The sequence below is a fragment of the Myotis davidii genome, unplaced genomic scaffold (assembly GCF_000327345.1).
Source record: "Myotis davidii unplaced genomic scaffold, ASM32734v1 scaffold1755, whole genome shotgun sequence".
Classification (NCBI taxonomy): domain Eukaryota; kingdom Metazoa; phylum Chordata; class Mammalia; order Chiroptera; family Vespertilionidae; genus Myotis; species Myotis davidii.
In genome coordinates this window covers 255110-275920 of record NW_006286225.1, presented here as the reverse complement: position 1 = coordinate 275920, position 20811 = coordinate 255110, and the positions used below count along the sequence as shown (strand labels likewise).

Genomic DNA, 20811 nt, shown 5'->3' with positions numbered 1-20811 from the left:
CGGCTTAGGCCCGATCCCTGGCAGTTGGACACCCCCGAAGGGTCCCGGATTGGAGAAGGTGCAGGCTGGGCGGAGGGGAACCCCCCCCCCCCCATGCACAAAGTTCGTGCACCAAGCCTCTAGTTTATTAATAATACAAGTCACTTTATATTTAAATGCCAAATGAATGCCAGATAGTCACAGCACTAGTTCAGAAAGAGGAAGTTTTATTAAGCATATGAATGGCTAGGAAAATTAGAACTTGAGCTGAAACTTGAAAGATGGGGAAAAAATGGATCAATGAAGAGTAAGAGGGTGGCAGTAGGGGGGCAATGAGCCAATGGAGAGTAGCAGTTATTATGGGAGGGTTGTTCTGGATTCCATGTGGAGAGCCTTGAATGCCAGACTTAGCACTTTTAATTTTCAGTTCTAAGAAAAAACAGCTATGTGCAACTGATAAGCAATAAATGTGAACCTATTTAGAATGATTGGTTTGAGAGTAATTCTCAGGACACCTGAAGAAAGTCTGGGCTGGGTTAAAGGCATGCATTGGATGGGCTTCATCTGGCAAAGTTACCAAGGAGGAGTTCTAGGATTTATAGAATGGATATAAGGGATGAGCCAGAGGAGCAGTGAAACAGTATAGGACACTGTAGGGTCAGCTATTAGAAAAAAAGGGGGAGCCTTTTGTGGGGGACAAAGATTTCAGCATTGAGTATTTTAAGTTATTGGTAAGATATCTAAGTAGAGATATTTATTGACTTTGAAAGATATCAAACTCTTCTCATTGTGACCTAAAATGACCACTTGGCTATATTTTCTCTATGCTGTATGGCTCGCATGGTTGGAGTGTAGATGTTCTTGCAAAATGGCAAACAAGTGAAGACTGAGAAGAAGGCTCTGGATTATCCAATAAAAATGACCTTAGTGTTTGTATCAGGCTTCTCCAGAAAAACAAAATACAGTATCTATCTATCTATATAGAGAGATTTATTTTAGGGAATTGGCTCGTGTAATTTTGGAGGCTGGTCAGTCAATCTATAGGGCAGTCCAGCAGACTGGAAACTGAGGCAGGGTTTTTATGTTACGGTTTGAAGACAAATTACTTCTTCCCTGGGAAACCTCAATCTTTGCTCTTCAGACTTCAACTGATTGGACAAAGCCCATTCACTTTCTTGAGTATAATCTGCTTTACTTAAAGTCAACTGAATATAAATGTCAATAACATTTATAAAATATCTTCACAACAGCCGAGACCAGTTTGGCTCAGTGGATAGAGCGTCGGCCTGCGGACTGAAAGGTCCCAGGTTCGATTCCGGTCAAGGGCATGTACCTGGGTTGCGGGCACATCCCCAGTGGGGAGTGTGCAGGAGGCAGCTGGTCGATGTTTCTCTCTCATCGATGTTTCTAGCTCTCTATCTCTCTCCTTTCCTCTTTGTAAAAACTCAATAAAATATATTTTTTTTAAAAAATTAAAAAAAATATATCTTCACAACAACCTAGCAACATCGATTAGTCCCAGTGGCACAAAACCATCATGGTGGTGTTTTCAAATAAGAACCTCTTTGAGCTGCACTTTTCAGATCCCTGTCGAACACGCTCAGGTATACTCTCACGTTTGTCTTTTATTGCTGTCTTCTCCCCTCTCTGAAAATACTCCCTCCTTCAACTCATTTCTTGAATGAGCTTTCATATTCCATGTGCTTAGCCATATAACTTTGGCTGTGAAGTGTAAATACACCTTTTCCACTTGAATTAATAGCATCCTTGCTATTAATTACACAGTGCATTTAATTGGAAGTTAGAGATCAAAGCCATTTTATCTAGATCATTTGATGCTATGACCTGTGAAGTAGGTAGAGCCGATAGTATTGCTCTATTTCACTCACCAGCTGTAAATGGGGCTCAGAGGAGTGGAGTCACATGCTTGGGGCATGTGGCTCATAAGTGCATGTGGGCAGCACTAAGCTCTAGAATGCTTCTATTTGATCTTTCTGTAGCAAATAAACACAGACCTGCAAACTTTTGAAAGAAGCAGCAAGAGTCTCTCTCCTACTTGCCAGTTGAGTTGAATCACACTTGAGGAGAAATTTGGACCTATGTAGAAGGAAGCATTTAGCCTAGCCAGCGTGGCTCAGTGGTTGAGCGTCAACCTATGAACCAGGAGATCACAGTCGATTCCCCGTTAGGGCACATGCCTGGGTTGTGGGCTTGATTCCTAGTGTGGGGCCTGCAGAAGGCAGCTGATCAGGGATTCCCTCTCATCAATGTTTCTGTATTTCTCTCTCTCCCTCTTCCTTCCTCTCTGAAATCAATAAAAATATGTTAAGAAAAGAAAGAAAGCATTTAGTGATAGCATGTCTACTGCCCAGAACCCGCATCTAGATTCAGGAAAAGGACAAAAGTGGAGCAGCAGGAGCTGGGCAGGGACTAAGGTGAGCATGAGGCTGAAGCTCCAAGTGCTGCAGACCAGAGAGGCAAGGGGCCTGCTCTTCCTAATGGCAGCCCCATCGTACTCTCCCTTCCTCCTAGTTTTTGACCTGTCACATCCTACAGTGTTCTGTGAAGGAGAGTCGAGATAGGAAAACTAGGGCATCTATACAAACGGGCTGAATCACCACTTCCTTCTATTAATAAACAAATGAAACCCATATTTGTGTAGCTAACCCACAGAAAAAGAAGGAGAATGTTTGGCAGGCACAGTAGAAACCCAATCTGGAAACTGCAAATTTAAAAACAATTACTTTAAATTTCATATCACAAACTTCCTTTCCGAGGCTTCCGTTAGCTACATCGATGTTAGGATATTCTTTGGGGAGTATAAATATAAGCACTCCCTGGCTGTGTGCTGCCCAGAGCCACAGGGTTTATAGGACACATGAAAGCATACTTTAGTCCTGTACTGCAGACACGGTCTTTTGTTCTGATACATAATTTCATCCAACAGTAATAGACACACATACTTTGTCTCTTGATTTGCAGTTTGGGGAACAATTTCAACTTGTTCCCTTCCAGAGCACGTTATTAACAGCCCATTGGCCTACAGCTTCAGGCTTTTTCACAGGTGAGAGTGAAAATTGAAAGAGTGGATTAGAGAGTTCTCGGCAGGCACCCTGGGTAATTTATTGCCCTTCTGTTATAATGGCTGAATGTATATAACTTTCACCATATGTAGCCTTCCATTTAGACTTCTAATCAATGGGTAAAGAATAAGAACTGGTTTTTAAAATCCATTCCTTGGAGTGGAATAATCAGCTTGTGGTTTCCTTTCAGGTACTCTGCCCATTATCCAATAGGCCCTCTATGTCCTCAGACAGGAAATGACCTAACTGTTCCACTTCCAGTTGTGGGGTTTATTCATGCTCATGCCCCTCCCCGTGCCCATCCAACCCTCTACTTTGCATATTAAAGTTAAGCCTCTAATCATTGATTCTTCATGTCCATCTGGAAAGTTGATCTGACATTGCAATTACATACAAACTGATGTTGTACATTACATGGCATGAGTTGAAAAGAAACTGTTTTTGAATTCTTGTATTGTTTACCAGTTTGAAAGATGAGGATTTGTTCCTTTGCCTGACTAAATCCCCTGGGTTTTATTTGTTAAGAAGTTATTTTCCCATAGGCATTAGCTGCCCTGTTTAGAGCGGGGGCGGAGGGGAAATCCCTATTTTATCTTCAGTTTGGTGATGTTAGTAGAGTTTGGGAAGAGAAGCTTTGCAGAGCATAAACAAACTGATGGCAATTTCAGATCATTGGAACATTTTGAACAAAATGAAAAGAAAAATTGCTTGACCTTGTATCAAATATCCTAATTTGTAAGAAACCCACTACAGAAATTGCATAGTCCCTATAATATGAAGTTTCCTTTGTGCATATAAATAATCAAAACCACCAGGCAAATGACTTCAGATTGGGAAACCTTCTCCTATTCATCATTGTGAGGAGAAGCTTTTATTTTGTCATTAGAAGTATCATTAAAGAGTAGGCAGTTTCTTTTATTCCCATTCATGTTTAGAACTTCCCAGTAACTCTAATAACTCAAGCACCTCAATCATTTTCCAGGTGTGTGTTCTGTTAAAAATAAATCAAGTAGAAAGCTTTCACTTCTGTAAATTATTACTGAAAATTGACCTGTCTTCTCTCGCTGTGGTAGTAGCAACTCAGTCGACTAACCTAAAGTACAGAGATTAACACAATGGGACCTACTTTAGTGCTTTCCATGATTTATAATACCCTTATCATATTGTCAGTGTTAGACTCCATGCACAATGCAAGCATTCCTTTTGGGAAGAGTTTTGATAACAAAGGGGATGCTTTGTATTAGAATATTTTTCGTTTGGGGCCTGGAAGTCAGCCTCACTTCAGGTGTGAAATGTTTCCTTTCTACATCCTGCTTTGGCTCCCTGACTGTAGCTACAGCAGGTGACTTACTATTAAAATCACTATGATAAATCTCTTACAGACAGACATCTCCTGTTACATATTTGTGCTCACCTTGTCTTGAAATACATTAGGATACCAAGAATAGTATCTCAATAATATCCTTAAACTATAGATCTTCAAAAGTCTTACTTTTAAACTATAACCAAAATTGGGTAAATGTTATTTGGCCTTATCCTTAAAGGCATGATATGAAGCCCAGTAATATAAATGTATGTAATTATATAAAACTAGCACCTTTTCTAATACCCCAATATATATGTTATGTGATATGTTTTACTATTTGGCATTTAAAGGCTTTTAATTTCTTTCGTACAAGATATTGACCAAGTTACTGACTTCTCAGTCAGATTGTCTTGTAGCTCAAATTTTCCTGCTAAGTAGAAAACAAAGGTATTTTTAGAAGAAAGATCATTTCCTGAGATTTTTATCTTCAAATCATGAAAAGCTTAGAGTATGTGAAATTTTAAAAGTATAGAATTTTAGTTGGTGGGAACATCGGAGATTGAGTCCAAGTTTTCTCTTCATTTTTTTAAATTAATGAACCCAAAGTGGAGCCCAAACAGGAACTTGAAGGAAGACACTGTCACACTGACATAGAACTATTCTGCAGTGATGAAAATGGACACATGAATCATGGTATATTGTATGTTTTATGTAGATTAATTTATTTCTAAGGGAATATTTTTAAATGCTTCATATTTTAAAATGTTCAATTCATCGAAGTCATCATGTCACATCTGTTACAAAGATTCATCTCTTGCTGAACCATAGCCAACAAATTTTCCAGAAATGACATTTTTTACAGTTTATTGTGTTCTCGTCATCATGGCATAAACCACATCAAGTGTATTACTTGAGTGATGCTCCAGATGAATTAGCCCTGTGCATTCTGTTTCTGCACATGGAGTTTGTTTCTTAAGAGAAATAAGATCTTTTAGGTAAAGATGCCTTTCAGGTTTCAATCAGCCATGAAGCCTTATGTTTCTGTTTCTTAAATACTTCTGTGATTAAGAAATAGAATAACACCATGAAGGAAGTCTATTTCCTATTTTTAAGTAATATTATCCTTTAATTACTTGAGTTAAACTGCAGAAATTAACCTTTAATTGTTTTTGTTTTACCTCAATTTAAATGTAAATAGAGTAAAGAAAAAGTTTTTGGATCTAGTTACTATTGGATTGAATTAAAATGTGTTGACTAGTTTACCATTGTTTATAAACTTTTATTTTATTGCTCTTTTGGATTAAAATATTATTTTTATTATGAAATGATATAAAATTGAATGTTATGTATGTTTATTGAAAAGGATACTGCCATTAAAAATTATAAATGCTAGAAGAAAACTGATTCTATAGCGTTGTTAAATGAGTTTAATATTTCTCATTGTTTACTTACCGTGGGTTCTTTATGAAAGGGAAATGTTGAAAAGAAGAACCTAGAATCCTGGGAAATTTCTATAGCAAGAAAAAGCAGGTTAAACTCTATTCTCTAGGATCACAAAGCAAAGAGGTTTCAAATTTATTGTTTCCTTCAAAAATTTGAAAATCTGAATCAGGTTTGGTTGAGTTGACCTCTCCCTTCTGAATGGGACTACCTTTTGCAGCTCCTGCCTACAGTCTCAACATGACTGGACAAATAGGGGGACAGTTTCCATTGTACTACAGATTGTTCATGTGGGAATATACACAGAGCTACAGGAACGAAGAACTACACTACCCCTGCCCTCTGACATCGGTGTAAAATCTTCCCTCTGCTTAATGGCAGAACCAGGTCCCTTGACTTCCTTTGTGAATAAGGACAGTACTACAGAACTCTCATGTCCTAGTTCCTGCTTCATACAACTATCCATTGTGTGTGTGTGTGTGTGTGTGTGCATGTGCCTGTGTGTGAACTGAACTGAAACTTCTCCCTGAACTTTCCTTTCAATGAGAAAAAAAAATAAATGACTGAAGTTTGTACTTTGTCAAAAGCTTTGAAAAGATTGTTTTAGCAGACGTTATTCCTGGAGGTTTGTATTGCTTTTCCACCCCTTTAGGAAGGACCTGGTGGGCTAACCTAATTCATTTCATGCACCCCAATTATTAATACAATTGTGTGTACCGTGGCCTACTTCCTTTCATTTATGCAATTTCAGGGATGGTCAGTCAGCCATGCTACAGGCAGCACATAGAACCATTCATGCATGGGAGCATGTGCTTTATTCTCTCCCCAGTAGGCTCCAGGCATGCTGTGGCTACAGCCCCCGGAACACTGTTTTTTATCCCTCAGCAATTATTTTGAATCATTCAGAAAGAACCTGCTGAGCCTCATCAATAGAGGTAATTTAGCCAGTGTCTCTAAAATGCTAAGTTATATTTCCTGTCTCAAGTGAGAACACTTATAGTACAGAAGAAATGAAGTGTACTCAATACCCTTTTGAAGAATTACATTACAGTATCTAATTTAGTCCCAGCATTATTAACTGCATTACATTATCTGTTAAAATAAAGGTGGCTTTTTTGACATTTATTTGTATTTTAATACAATCAATTTTATTGCAATGAGAAGAGAGAACTATAACTAGTTTTCACAATGTGAGCCTTTGTCAAAGGGCTCTCCCAGTTGCTGGGGCAGAAAAAGCCCGATATAGTATGGGAATCTGAGAATGCATTAACTTCTCGGTGTTGTTTATGCAAATTACACTGTTGAAGGGTCCTTATTTTTCCTTCTTCTTCTAGGAAGTGCCTGAAACTTGGTAGGTTGATTGAATAAAAATTCATATAAGGATGAATTTTTAAAAAAAATATATTTTATTAATTTTTTTTACAGAGAGGAAGGGAGAAGGATAGAGCAGTGGTCGGCAAACAGCTGCTCGTGAGCCACATGCAGCTCTTTGGCCCCTTGAGTGTGGCTCTTCCACAAAATACCACATGCAGGCGCGCACGTACAGTGTGATTGAAACTTCGTGGCAATTGAAATGTACCTCAATCAGATTGAGGACGTTTTTAGCAAAGGCCAGCTTAGGAGTACCCTAATTAAGTTAATAACTGTGTACCTACCAATATAGTTTAAGTTTAAAAAGTTTGGCTCTCAAAAGAAATTTCAATTGTTGTACTGTTGAAATTGTATTTGGCTCAGATATTTGGCTCTGTTGACTAATGAGTTTGCCGACCACCGAGATAGAGTTAGAAACATCGATGAGAGAGAAACATCGATTCAGCTGCCTCCTGCACACCCCATACTGGGGATGTGCCCGCAACCAAGGTACCTGCCCTTGACCGGAATTGAACCTGGGACCCTTCAGTCCGCAGGCGTCCGACGCTCTATCCGCTGAGCCAAACCGGTCAGGGCTGAATTTTTTTAATTAAATATTTATTGTATGCCTTTCACTGTTCAAGGTGCAGAATAGCAAAATAGTTAAAAAGCGTAGGCTCTGGAATCTGACAGACCTGATTCTATATCTCCGTGTTTCCACTTACTAGTTGTATGCTACTGGGCAAGTCACCCAACCTCTGTCTGCCTGTTTCCCCGACTGTAAAACAGGCTAATCATGGTACCTGTAATGCCCACAAAACAAACGGCACGGCACCTGGCATACTGTAACGCCACCACTTAAGTGTTAGCTGTCCAAGGAGCACACCGTTTAATAGGAGAGATAAGATATCAGTAGCTATGATTTTGGCAGAATGCAACATCATCAAATAATTAAAACAACAATCTGTGGATATTCCGGGGAAATCCAGGTCCCATATGCTGTATGAAAGCAGGCAAATCTGTGTGGAAGAGGTGAAAGCCCTGAAGCTCGGATGGGACTTTGTCTAGAGAAATGGACGCTTAAGCAGGAACAAGGCTGTGCTGGGGGTCGGGAACCGGAAGCAATTGGAGGGAGGTCACAAGGGCTTTTAGTTTTATTGATCTTTTCTAATCTTTTTAAATTTCTATGTTGTTTATTTCTGCTCTGATTTTAACTATTTTCTTTTTTCTGTTTACTTTGTGTTCTGTTTGCTCTTATTTCTCAAGTTCCTTTAGGTTTTTAGAGTTGTTATTTATTTGGGACTTTTCTTGATTCTCGAGGTTGGCCTATATAGCTATATACTTCTTTCTTAGGGGCCTTTGTGGTCCTTATTTAAATTTCATTTTTAAATGCTCTTGAATCTTGAACTAACTCGAAGTTGTTTTTAACTCTTTTCAGCTTCACTTTCCTTTTTGGGACACTCTTCTTCTCTTGTTTATATCTCTCTACCCAAGGGATCTTATCCTGGAGTGAATGATTCACTGGAGAATCTAGGGATAGATATCAAGATTTGTGTTTGTGTGCGTGTGTCTGTGCATGTGTGTGTATGTGCAGCTATAGCTTTTATCTAATTTAAAAAAGTGTTAAGAATCACTCCTATTTAATTCCCTTGGGTAATCTATCCTAAGCCTATGGCTTCAGCCACCAGCATGAAGCAAGTGAGAACACAAAAGGGTTCAAGTCAAATCTATGTTCATATTCTAGCTTTCCCTTTTAGAAGCTGTGTGTCTCTGGGAACATTACCTTGCCTCTCTGAAACTTGGTTTATTCAACTACAAAATGGTGGAAATGACCCCTAATTTACAAATGTATTATAATAGAGATGTCATTTGTAAAGCTCTTGGTGACTTGTGGTAGTCAGTAAGTGGCAGTTTTTATTTCCATTTATTTTAAAAATTATTTTAAAATTAAATCTATTGGGGTGACATTGGTTAATAAGATTATATAGGTTTCAAGGGTACAATTCTATGATACATCATCTGTATATTGTATTGTGTGCCCACCCCCAGTGCAGTCCCAGACATCTTGGTCACTAAAGAAAATCAGCTTGAAGATTATTAGCTTGAAGAACCACTCCCTCCCCAATTTTAAAATAGGTTTTCATTTTTTGGAGTTCTCTATCATTGCAGCAATAAGCAGTATGTGACTCATGCATTATGAATTTATTGACTCTGCTGGCACACTTTTATTAATGCAAAATATGTGGGACAGACAAGTGTAGAGAGAAGTCAGTCCATCTTTTTGCACAATATAAAAAATTAAAATTGGGCACCTATATAAACTTAATGTTTCTATTAAATGTTTATAAATTGGCTTCCAATATTTATCTGGAGCAATAAAATAGCACACTTTTAAAGATGTTAATAAACATGGCATAAACCAAATTATTTATTACTAGAGGCCCGGCACATAAAATTTGTGCGTGAGGGGGGTCCCCTAAGCTCAGCCTGTACCCTCTCCAATCTGGGACCCCTTGGACATCTCTCTCACAATCCGGGACTGCTGGCTCCTAGCTGCTTATCTGCTTGCCTGCCTGATTGCCTTTAACTGACCCTCCTGCCAACCTGATCACTCCTAACTGCCTCTGCCTGCCTGCCTGATCGCCCCTAGCTGCCCCCCCTGCTGGCATGGTCACCCCTAACTGGCCCCCTGCCAGCCTGGTTGCCCCCAACTGCCCCCCTCGCTGGCCTGGTGTCCCCTAACTGCCCCCCTCACCAGCCTGGTCACCTCTTACTGCCCTACCTTCTGGTCTGGTTACCCTCAACTGTCCCCCCTTGCCAGCCTGGTCACCCCTCACGACCACCCCTCCGGCCTGGTTGCCCCACACAGCCTGCTGTTCAGTCATTTGGTTGTCCCTCACTAACCCCCCTGCCAGCCTGGTCGCTGCATGCAGCCTGCTGTTTGGTTGTTACTGTAACAGTGTCCTGGACAATTTGCATATTCCTCTATTATTAGTATAGATATACTATGTGATAAAAATTGGCAGGACAGTAAAAATTCTTGTTTCCATTATGAACATCCTTTATAATAAAAGCCTAATATGCTAAGTGTCTGGTCATCCAGTCATCAAAGCGTAATATGCTAATGATATGTATATTATGTGCATTGACCACCAGGGGCAGATGCTCCAACCATCAGGTTAGCTTGCTGCTGGGGTCCGGCCGATCGGGACTGAGCAAGATGAGCCAGACATGCCTTGGAGCCCTCTTGTGGTCTCTCCCCGGCTGGCCAACCTCTTGTGTCCCTCCCCGGCCCCAATTTGTGCTCTGGCGGGGTCCCTTGGCCTGGCCTGCACCCTCACGCAACTTGGGACCCATGAGGGATGTTGGAGAGCCAGTTTCGGCCCGATCCTGCAGGCTGAGGGACCCCACTGGTGCATGAATTCACCAGGCCTCTAGTTTAATTATAAGAAAGAAAAGGTTTCATTTTTTTCTATAAACTCTCCAACACTTGTTTTTACCTGTCTTGCTGATAATTGCCATTCTATTAGGTGTGAGTTGGTATCCATTGTGGTTTTTATTTGCATTTTCCTAATAGCTAGTGAAGTCGACCATCTTTTTATATATTTGTTGTCCATTTGTATGTCTTCTTGAGAAAAGTATCTAGGTCTTCTGCCCATTTTTAAAATTCGATTTTTGTTTTGTTTTTGTTGTTGTATGAATTCATTATATATTTTGGATATTAACCCCTTGTTGGAGGTATTGTTTGCAAATTTCTTCTCCCATTCAGTGGTTGACTTTTTGTTTTGTTGATGGTTTCTTTTGCTGTGCAGACAATTTTCAGTTTGATATAGTCCTATTCATTTTTTTTTATTTCCCTTGTATTTCAAATTCATGAAATCCTCTCTAAGACAAGGTACATAAGTTTAGTACCTATGTTCTCTTCTACGTAATTTATTGTCAGGTCTATATTTAGGTCTTTGATCCAATTTTATATATGGAGAAAAACAGCAGTCTAGTGCAGGTGGGAATGTAACCGGATATAGCCATTATGGAAAACAGTATGGAAAAAATTAAGAACAGAGTTACCATTTTACCTAGCAACTCCTCTTCTGGTTATGTATCTGAAAAAAATTGAAAATATTTATTTGCAAAGATACATTCACTCCTATGTTCATTGCAACATTATTCATGATGGCCAAGACCTGTAAACAACTGAAGTGTTCTTTGATAGATGATTGGATAAAGAAGATGTGGTCCTCATGTTTACCCTTATAATGCTGGTGTATACGGCTCTGGCCATAACAGCAAGTCAGAGTGCGGTATCCATGACTATCCCTTTTAGTGTTTATGACGGTTTTCTCAGGATTCTTGGTCAGTCTCAAAACTGCTGTGCATTGGCGCTCATGGTTTCAGTACCTTAGTGTTCCTCAGTATGGCTTTGCAGCTTTGCAGCATAGTGCATTTTGGGACAGAAATTCTGTCTGGGACTCACTGTAACAACAAACAATACCTGTAGCTTTGCAATATGTACCGGAGAACAATTCTTTATATAGATAGATAGATAGATAGATAGATAGATAGATAGATAGATAGATAGATATAGATATATAGATATATTTTTTTGATTGATTTCAGAGAGGAAGAGAGAAGGAGAGAGAGATAGAAACATCAATGATGAGAGAGAATCATTGATTGGCTGCCTCCTGTATGCCCCACACTGGGGATCAAGCCCACAACCTGGACACATGCCCTGACCAGGAATCAAACCATGACCTCCTGGTTCATAGGTTGATGCTCAACCATTGAGCCATGCGAGCCAGGCTGGAGAACAATTTTTTATAAACCAGGGCACCAACCTCTCACCTTGGGGGCCTATAGAATAATTACATAGCCTTGGCATGTACAATTGTTATCTTCCATACACTTGCCTACCTAACATTGTTATTTCTTTTAAAATTTTCTTAAATTTCTCTCTAATTTATGTGATTTATCTACACATTAAAAAGAGAGCATCTTAACAAAAAATGATGTGGTTCATATATACTATGGAATATTACTCAGCCATAAGAAAAGATGAAATACTGCCATTTGGGAAAACATGGATGGATCCTGAAAATACCATGCTAAGTGAAATAAACCAGACAGAAAAAGTCAAGAATCATATGATTTCACCTATATGTGGGATATAAAACTGAAAGCAACAAATGAACAAACAAGACAACAAAAACAAACAAACCAAAAAACCTCATAGACATGGACAACACTATGGTGGTTACCAGAGAGATAGGGGAGTGGGTGGGGAAGTAAAAGGTAAAGGGAGTCAAATATATGGTGACAAAAGATTTGACTTTGGGTATTAAACACAATATATAGATGATGTATTATAGAATCCTTGAAATCTACTTGAAACCTACATAATTTTATTAATCCCAATACATGTAATTTTTAAAAGCTGTGATAAAAGACAAACATGCAAATTGACCATACCTTTGCTATGCCTTAAGCCACGCCCACCAGCCAATCAGAGTGACTATATGCAAATTAACCCAACCAAGACGGCAGCCAGCAGCCACGGAGCTGGAGCGAGCAGGAGGCTTGGTTGCTCCAGTGATGGCTGGCTCTGAGCTCCACTGAAGGCAACAAAGTTTCAATTATAAAAGGTAAATAAATCCCAGAATAAAAAAAAATAAGAAAAAGGAGAGGCTGGGAGCTTCCATCGCCTGGGGGCTTGAGCAGCCAGAAAACGGCCCTCAGCACCTCACCCAGACTGGCCAGGCAACCCAGTGTGGACCCTGTACCCTAAAGGGGGTGTGGCCAGCCTGAATACAGTCATCAGCCCCTCACCCAGTCTGGCCAAACCTCCATGGGGTGAGGGTCCCCACTGGGCCCGCCTCCTCAGCAGCACTAAGGATGTTTGACAGCAGCCTAGGCCTGCTCCCCGCTGTAAAGTGGACATCCCCTAAGGGCTCCTGGGCTGCCAAAGAGATGTCTGATTGCCAGCTTAGGCCCAATCCCTTGGGGAGCAGGCCTAAGCCAGCAGATAGTCATCCCCTGAGGGGTCCCAGAGTGCGAGAGGGCACAGGCCGGGCTGAGGGACCCTCCCGAGTGCACAAGTTTTTGTGCATTGGGCCTCTAGTGTGTGTGTATGTATATATATATTCATATATATATGAATAAAAAAGGAAAGAAAAGGTAAATATGGTATTGTGTTAGAAAATATAATAATGTTTTTAATGATTAAGGGACGGACTTGTTAACCTGTTTAAGTATAAGAGTAAATCTTTAAATACAGTATTTATTTATGAAAGGCAAATATGGAAGAAATTTTCCAAGTTTTGAATCAGTTTTTATTTTCTTTACATGAATCCAACAAAACCATCTCCATGTTTGCTCTCACTCTCTTCCTCTCTCAAATTTTAAAAAAGAAATATCCACCAGGCTTGAGACTATAACTCTTTATTTTCCTCTAGTGTAGAATATGGTTTCTTCTTCCCAGAATTAAAACCACTGAGGATTAAGGTTTTTAAATTCTTAAATTGAAATGCTCTTATCTAAGAAATATTATGTGACTGTGGCTAAGGTAAGAATTATTAATCGCTATCCCGTAGGGTAACACATTAGGCAGTATAAATTATGAATAATGTTTATTTTAGTCAAGCATGTAAGAAACCTTGGAAGCATAGACATTGCAAGACTATGCAGTCTTTGCAAAGCATTTTAAAATTAATTCACACAATCCTTAGTGCTTTACTTCTTCAGTTGCTTTTATCTGTAATATACCACTTGTGTATTAATTTGTTTTTAAATTTATAAGATTTTAATCTAAATTTGTATTAGTTGAATGTTTTTTTTTTGGTATTGGACATATAGCCTCCTTTAAATTGCCATGTTAAATTTTATAGCATTTTATAAGTATTAAACTAATTTGATGTAATAGCCTCTCATTAATTGGATATGGAAGCTTAATCAAACTAGGAAGGGATTTTTCTTCAGGATAGAACTCTCATGTTGTTCTGTGCCATGTGTGAAGGGTCTAATTCAGCCGTGGGCAAACAACGGCCCGTGGGCCGGATCCGGCCCTTTGAAATGAATAAAACTATTGAAATAAAAGACCGTACCCTTTTATATAATGATGTTTACTTTGAATTTATATTAGTTCACACAAACACTCCATCCATGCTTTTATTCCGGCCCTCCGGTCCAGTTTAAGAACCTATTGTGGCCCTTGAGTCAAAAAGTTTGCCCACCCCTGGTCTAATTCATCCTGTGAAGCCCCTGCAGTCTTTGCCTGACTCAGTTCCCTCTCTATTATCTGAATAATATTCACTGGATGGGAAGATTCTCTCTTTGACATGGATGCATTTATTCTGCAGTGAGCAGAAGTTAAGAGACCTCTTTCGGGAATATTGGATTAAGAAATTAGGAGATCTAGGTCAAACTGTGACTCTTGAAAGGTTAAGGGATCCCACCCGCATGATTCTAGGATAGGATTCCTATTGCTTCTCCAAACCTCCTGCCTGCCACCAGGGCAATGATGTTGCCACTCAGAGTTCCTCTGATGTTGTTCTAAAGCTTTATCTGATTGGCCACTTCAGGTGTTTTTACCTGAGGGAAAAATAAGCTTGACATCCTAGTGTGTGGATTTGAGAACTTTCATGAGAAAATGGACCTTGAGTACAGTGGGGCCTTGACTTACGAATTTAATTCGTTCTGAGACCGAGCTCGTTAAGGAGCTCGTTAACGCAAATTACTCTATCAACTCAATGCAAAAAATCCGCCGAGAGACAGCTGGTATCTCAAGAAACTCGTTAGTCGGGACACTCATAAGTCAAGGCCCCACTGTAGTCACTTTCAAATGATCTTTTTGGGCAGTAAAGGTTCCAAAATGCAAAATATAGAAATTATTGTTTTGAAGTGTTTTCTTTCAATTCAAGAGAATGAAATAAATCTGAAATGAGGGTATTAAAAATGGTCATCAAACTTGGGTTTCCTAATGAACAGTTTCTAAGTTATTGAAGTAACTGCTTTCTAATTACCTTGAAGCAGAGGTAGCACCTTTTAGAGTTGCATGAGCAGAACTAATATTCTTTCAAGCTTTTGTGAATGAAAGTGGTTTTATTTAAAATTTATCACAGTAAGTTTATGTGAGTCTGTTATCCTAATCAATATTTCAAAATAAGATTGTACTTTAGCCAGTGGGTGTGGCTCAGTGGTTGAGCGTTGATCTATGAACTAGGAGGTCATGGTTCGATTCCTGGTCAGGGTATACGCCCAGGTTGTAGGCTTAATCCCCAGTAGGGGATCTGCAGGAGGCAGCCAATCAATGATTCTCTCTCATCGATGTTTCTACTTCTCTCTCCCTCTCCCTTCCTCTCTGAAATAAAGATATATTTAAAAATTAAAAGTACAAATTTTGTGTGCCTATCTGTGCATGTGGGAATGGGAAAACAGTATTTGTCCCAGCTGAAAAGGGATGCTACAGATTTATCATCCATAAAAGAAGTATCATTTGGTGGATCTAATTGTCTCAGTCAGAAATCTAAGACTTTGTAGATTTAGGAAGAGTTGTTAGCACTTTCTGGCAACCATGTTGTGATAACAGCCCAGCAAAGAATGGTTAATATTGCTCTTTAATGGCCTAATGTAGCAGTTCATCCTCCAGTGATTTGTCATCTCATTATCATGTTCCATTGTGGTTTATTTGCCTCACCATACTTTCAGCTTGTTCTGAACACTTTTCGGTCAAGCATCGGCTACTGGCTGATTGTTTTCCACCATACTGTTCTGATTACCACTTTTTAAAGCTGGCTCCCCTTGATTTTCCTTTTACTTTACCCTGGTGCCTTAGCTGTCTTGAGGGCATTACATTGAGCTGTTGACATTCAGTAAATCAGCCCCTGGGAGCATTGGGCATTCTCCATCTTTGCATGTATGTTTGTTCCAAATGTCAATATTTCTGTGATTTAACTATTTCCCTTGGCATGGCTCTTGATTATACTCAATTCCAGTTTTTATTTACAGTAACAGTTTGGTGATTTGTTTGCTAAAAAGGTCCTTGTCAGGAATTTTATTTTGAAAATTCAACTAAGTTGTATTTTGTGACTTTTCATCATAATTTATAAATTATTCATTTAAAAAGTATTTTAGATGGAAAAAAATAACTTTCATGGTTGATTATTAGTAATATTCACTACTTATAAATTACAGTAGACTGAAAAATACCCACTAGTGAATGAAAATACTTGTTTTCCTCAGTGAATTACTCAGAAACAACATGGAAAATTCTGGATATTTCTTTTGGTGATTTGTCATGAGGAAGACATTACCACCTAATGCCTTCACTCACAGGGTGTTTCTGAGACCAGCTTCACTTTGGGCTCTTTTCTTCTTTCCTATATGCTCAGCACCCTGCAGGAAACTCTCACTGCCATGCCCACAGATACCTCTTCTCTTTAGATGACTCTTTTAGGATTCTAGCTGGCACTGGCCGGGTACCTCAGTTGGTTAAAGTTTCATCTCATAAGCCAAGGTTGCAGGTTCGATCTCCAGCTAGGGCACATACAAGAATCAATCAATGAATGCATAAATAACTGAAAAAACTAATCGATGTTTCTCTCTTTCTGTCTCTCTCTCCCTCCCTTCCCCTCTCTCTAAAATCAATACATAAAATAAAAAGAAAATATTCCAGTTGCTAGACTGTTTCTGACAGGTATTCCACTGTGTCTGCTAGTGCACAGTTTGTTACATCACACTGAGTGTAGGCAGTCCTAAAATCTTAGGTTAGATTTATAAGGATTGCATTGTGTAATCCATGTTTTTTAGGGAGAGTTACCGAATTTGTCATGTTGTATGCATCGTTTTTCTGGGAAGCCTCTTCACTAACCCACTTCCATCCCTCTTTTTCATGTTCCCCACCCTACAGACAAACATAAACATATTCACATGCATGCACACCTGAAATTCATTTCACATGTTAGGGCAATCTGAGTTTTCTGTTGCTGTATACTTTCCAAAGCTCATTTGGAAAGTATACAGCAACTTTTTCATTTCACCATCATTTACTATTTATTCTCACTATCACTAATATAAAATGTATAACACAATGTATGTTTGTATACAATAACATAAATATATGTACACATTATGCTAAAATCATTTGTTCAGTGTAATGACACAAATGCCACATTTTAAAAACAGACAGGAAAATTCTCAGTTGTAGGACAAGCAACAAATTTCAGCAACAGTGCTAAAATACATTCTTTTGAAGAAATTCTTTCTGATTTTGGAGAATCCTACATTTGAGTTTTTACCAAAACATACAAGAGATGTAATGTATTCCAAGGTTTTATAAATGTTTACATTTCTGAGTTTGCAGTAGTTTTAAATTTCAGAAAGGTCAGAAGCTTAAAACATCGAGAGGGCAGGTGAGTGTGAGCATGTGTTGCAATTTCACCTATTACATGGATCTGGCAAGATCCATATTTGTGTGTAAGTGGAGAGCCCTGCCTATGTAGGTCTTCCATGCTGAGAGCCGATGTTAGGGCTGTCTGTTCCCCTCCAGAGCCTTTGCTGACCTGGTTTCTGGACAGGCATCAGTTAGCAGTCTGGGCCTGCCGGTTGGAGGTCTGCATCTGGAGGCAGAGGTTCACCTTGTAGCCGAGGAGTGGATGGGAGGTTTAGAAAGTCCAGTCTCTTGAAGAATGCTCTAGTGTCATCGTTGATCTGAGCAAGCCTACTTCTTTTTTTCTTAAACTTCCAGACAAAAAGGCAGAATGACCTGGTAGAAAAGCATGAACTTCAGAATCAGATTTGGTTTAAATTTTGCCTCCGAAACTATAGACTGTGTGATTTTTTCACTTATTTCTGTGAGCCTCAGTTTCTTCATTTGTAAAATGCAGGGAAGTTTATAAGTAGTAAATGGAATAACAAATCCTAAGTGTCTGGTATTTGGTTAGGAATTAGTGAATATTATTCTCTTTCTTTCTCTCCACCACTAAAGAGTACAGGAGTGGAGTGAGTAACCTCCACAGCAGCCTGGTTTAGCTGCCCTTCATGGTTTGATTACACAAAACCTGGCCAACCACATTCAGACAATGCTTTTGAAAATCATCTCTTCTATCTTCAGCGAGAGAACAAATCATCAAAGAAATTCTAAGCTCAGAGAGAGGCTAAGAGAGAGCAAGTCTTCCCTGGGAATTATATTAGCACCATGCTTTCCTGAATAATACTCAGTGGCATTTTGCTGATGCGATGAGATTGTACATTATTAATGTATTTTTTAAGATTCCTTAACTCAGTGTGAACTTTTTCTTTCATTTCATCTTACACAAAACCCAACTGGGGATTTTAAGAAGGTGATGTGTAATCAATACTTTTATTCACAGGTGATTTTTCTCTTAGTGGCAAGCATATACAATTATGCTGCTTTGAAATTTTTATCAGCTTAAACAAGAAAGTGACATTCCAAATGAATTAGATTGGCCAGAGGTTACATAATCTATTGACTATTTGAGGAGTTATGATGCACTTAATTGAGCCAAACCCTTTCCTCCTGTCCTTTCAAAATGCCCATAGGTTGGATTATGCACAATAAGAGAGAAATATTTATTTTTAAAATTGATTAAAATATTATTAAACAATGAGAAATTCAGAGACTTGGTGAGTTCTAAAACTAAGATATCTGCCTCTTTTTCCCTTCACTCTGTGCCACCTTGGAATATGTAGCTCACAGTAATGGTCTGTGCGAGTACACCCTCTTTTTCACTAGCCATTCGTTATGATCATGTGAGGTAGATTTCCCTTTGCCTTCTCCTTCTGCAATTTGATTCTAGAGCATTCTAAAACTCTTGAGTCATTTTGGAGTTACATGTAATAGACCATAATATCAAGATCTTAGATGATAACATCGAGTAAAAATGTAAACTATGATTTTAAAACCACAAAGTGAAGTTTTGCCAGTAGTTAGGTATTGATTGTTATCTTCAGAAATATTTTGAAAAACATTTCAGAGCTAGTTTGAGTTTTAAGTGAACAATTCACTGAAGAAAACCCATTTGTAACTCTTTCTTTTTCTTTTTCAATTTCAGGGTCAGCCTGGTCCTCAGGTAAGTGAACTCTTTTCTAACAAATTAATTCCAATTTAGGAATTTTCCAGTAGATTTTTCTGCCATTCTTTTTCAACGGATATAAAAAGCTGTGAGCCAGTGATCATGACACCACACAGTAGACCAGATATTTCCCAGGAGTAGAGCTTCAGCGGGGCCTCTTCAGGGCTGTATGAGCCACATCAGCTGTTGGGCCAGATGGCAAGTTAACAATGTACTATCATCTAAAGCAAAACTCTTAACTGATCTGAAACAGAGCCACAGGACTTTAATGTAAGACAGAACGACTTACTAGATATCGGCAATGAACTGGCTCACATTAGGTACTGATTAATCATGTACTAATAATGTTATTGTAAATCCACAGACTCTGATCATGTAGACTCTCATCCTACCAGCTTCATTTGATTCATTATAGACAGATATTGAATTCATTCCCCACTTTCAGTATAAACCAACTGCTGAAGACATGATTTATAATTAAATGTGAATTCAGTCAACATAAAATCTTTTGAGCCCTACATCATTGAAGAAAATGAGAAAATTTTAGAAGAGAGTACTGTGTATAAAGATAAAAGTACAAAAGGAGGGAGTTTCAGAAATGAGTCAGAACTAAACAACAAATTTAATATTACTACTTATTGTCGTCTGTAGGAAGCTATAGAGAAGGAACTGACATTATTAATGTTTCACCCTTAACCCTCTAATACCTGTAAATAACATAATTATTTCTTGAGTTTCCCTTATATTTCTTTCCCCTCGACATACCCAATGCTATTTCTGTCCTAGATTGTTTGATAAATAAATGACTTTCATAATATCTTTGTTAGTCAATATCATAAATTGTCATTATGAACTAATTTTCATATTAGACCAAGAGAACATTATTTATAATTTTTATGAGCTCTGTATATTAATGATGTCTGACAAACAAAAACCCTCACATACTTCAATAGAGCAGTCCTCTTCACAGTACACTCATGAGAAAAAGTTTGGCATGTAATTAATTTATATTCATTTAAAAAATACTCGCATTATTTGAGATTTCTCACTTAAATTTTTAGTTGATTCAAGGTAATTATTGGAGGGAAAAAACTCACCAAAGCAAGTTGTAGCTTATTCCCTAAGTTTGCAGCTGCTACATTATACTGGGATGAAGACAAAGTAAAAGGTGTTTTGCCTGTTTTATTTTATTTGATTACCAAATAAAACAAAAATGCCTTGGGAAGTATTGCATATGCAAAATAGAAGAGATAAATGACTCACCTGGAATGATACCATAAAACAGGGAGCAGGAATCAAGTTTTTCTCTAAAACCCTCATACCCCTGTTTATCTCTAGGGAAGAAATGAGATAATAGACAATGAAAGAAATTGGAGTGTTAATCAAAGACATTTGAGGGAGGACGATAATGTTTAACATATTTTAAGTTTTAATGGAACTTCTGTCTTAGCCTGTATCACCTCTCACTATCCCAGAGCAGTTCTTAAGATAAGGATTTGAGCATAAATAATTTATCTGGGAGATGATCCCAGGAAGCATTGTGAGGAAGTGGGAATATAACACT

At 38.5% G+C, this 20811-nt stretch overlaps 1 protein-coding gene across 1 annotated transcript in view; it reads left to right on the top strand.

The window, feature by feature from the left end:
* The window catches only part of LOC102756642 (collagen alpha-1(XXV) chain), a 209248-nt gene that overhangs the window by 12597 nt on the left and 175840 nt on the right, over nucleotides 1–20811 (top strand). The window contains exon 3 of the mRNA XM_015559760.1: nucleotides 19227–19244. The gene's annotated coding sequence lies outside the window, so the exon portion shown is untranslated. The remainder of the gene's footprint in view (nucleotides 1–19226; nucleotides 19245–20811) is intronic.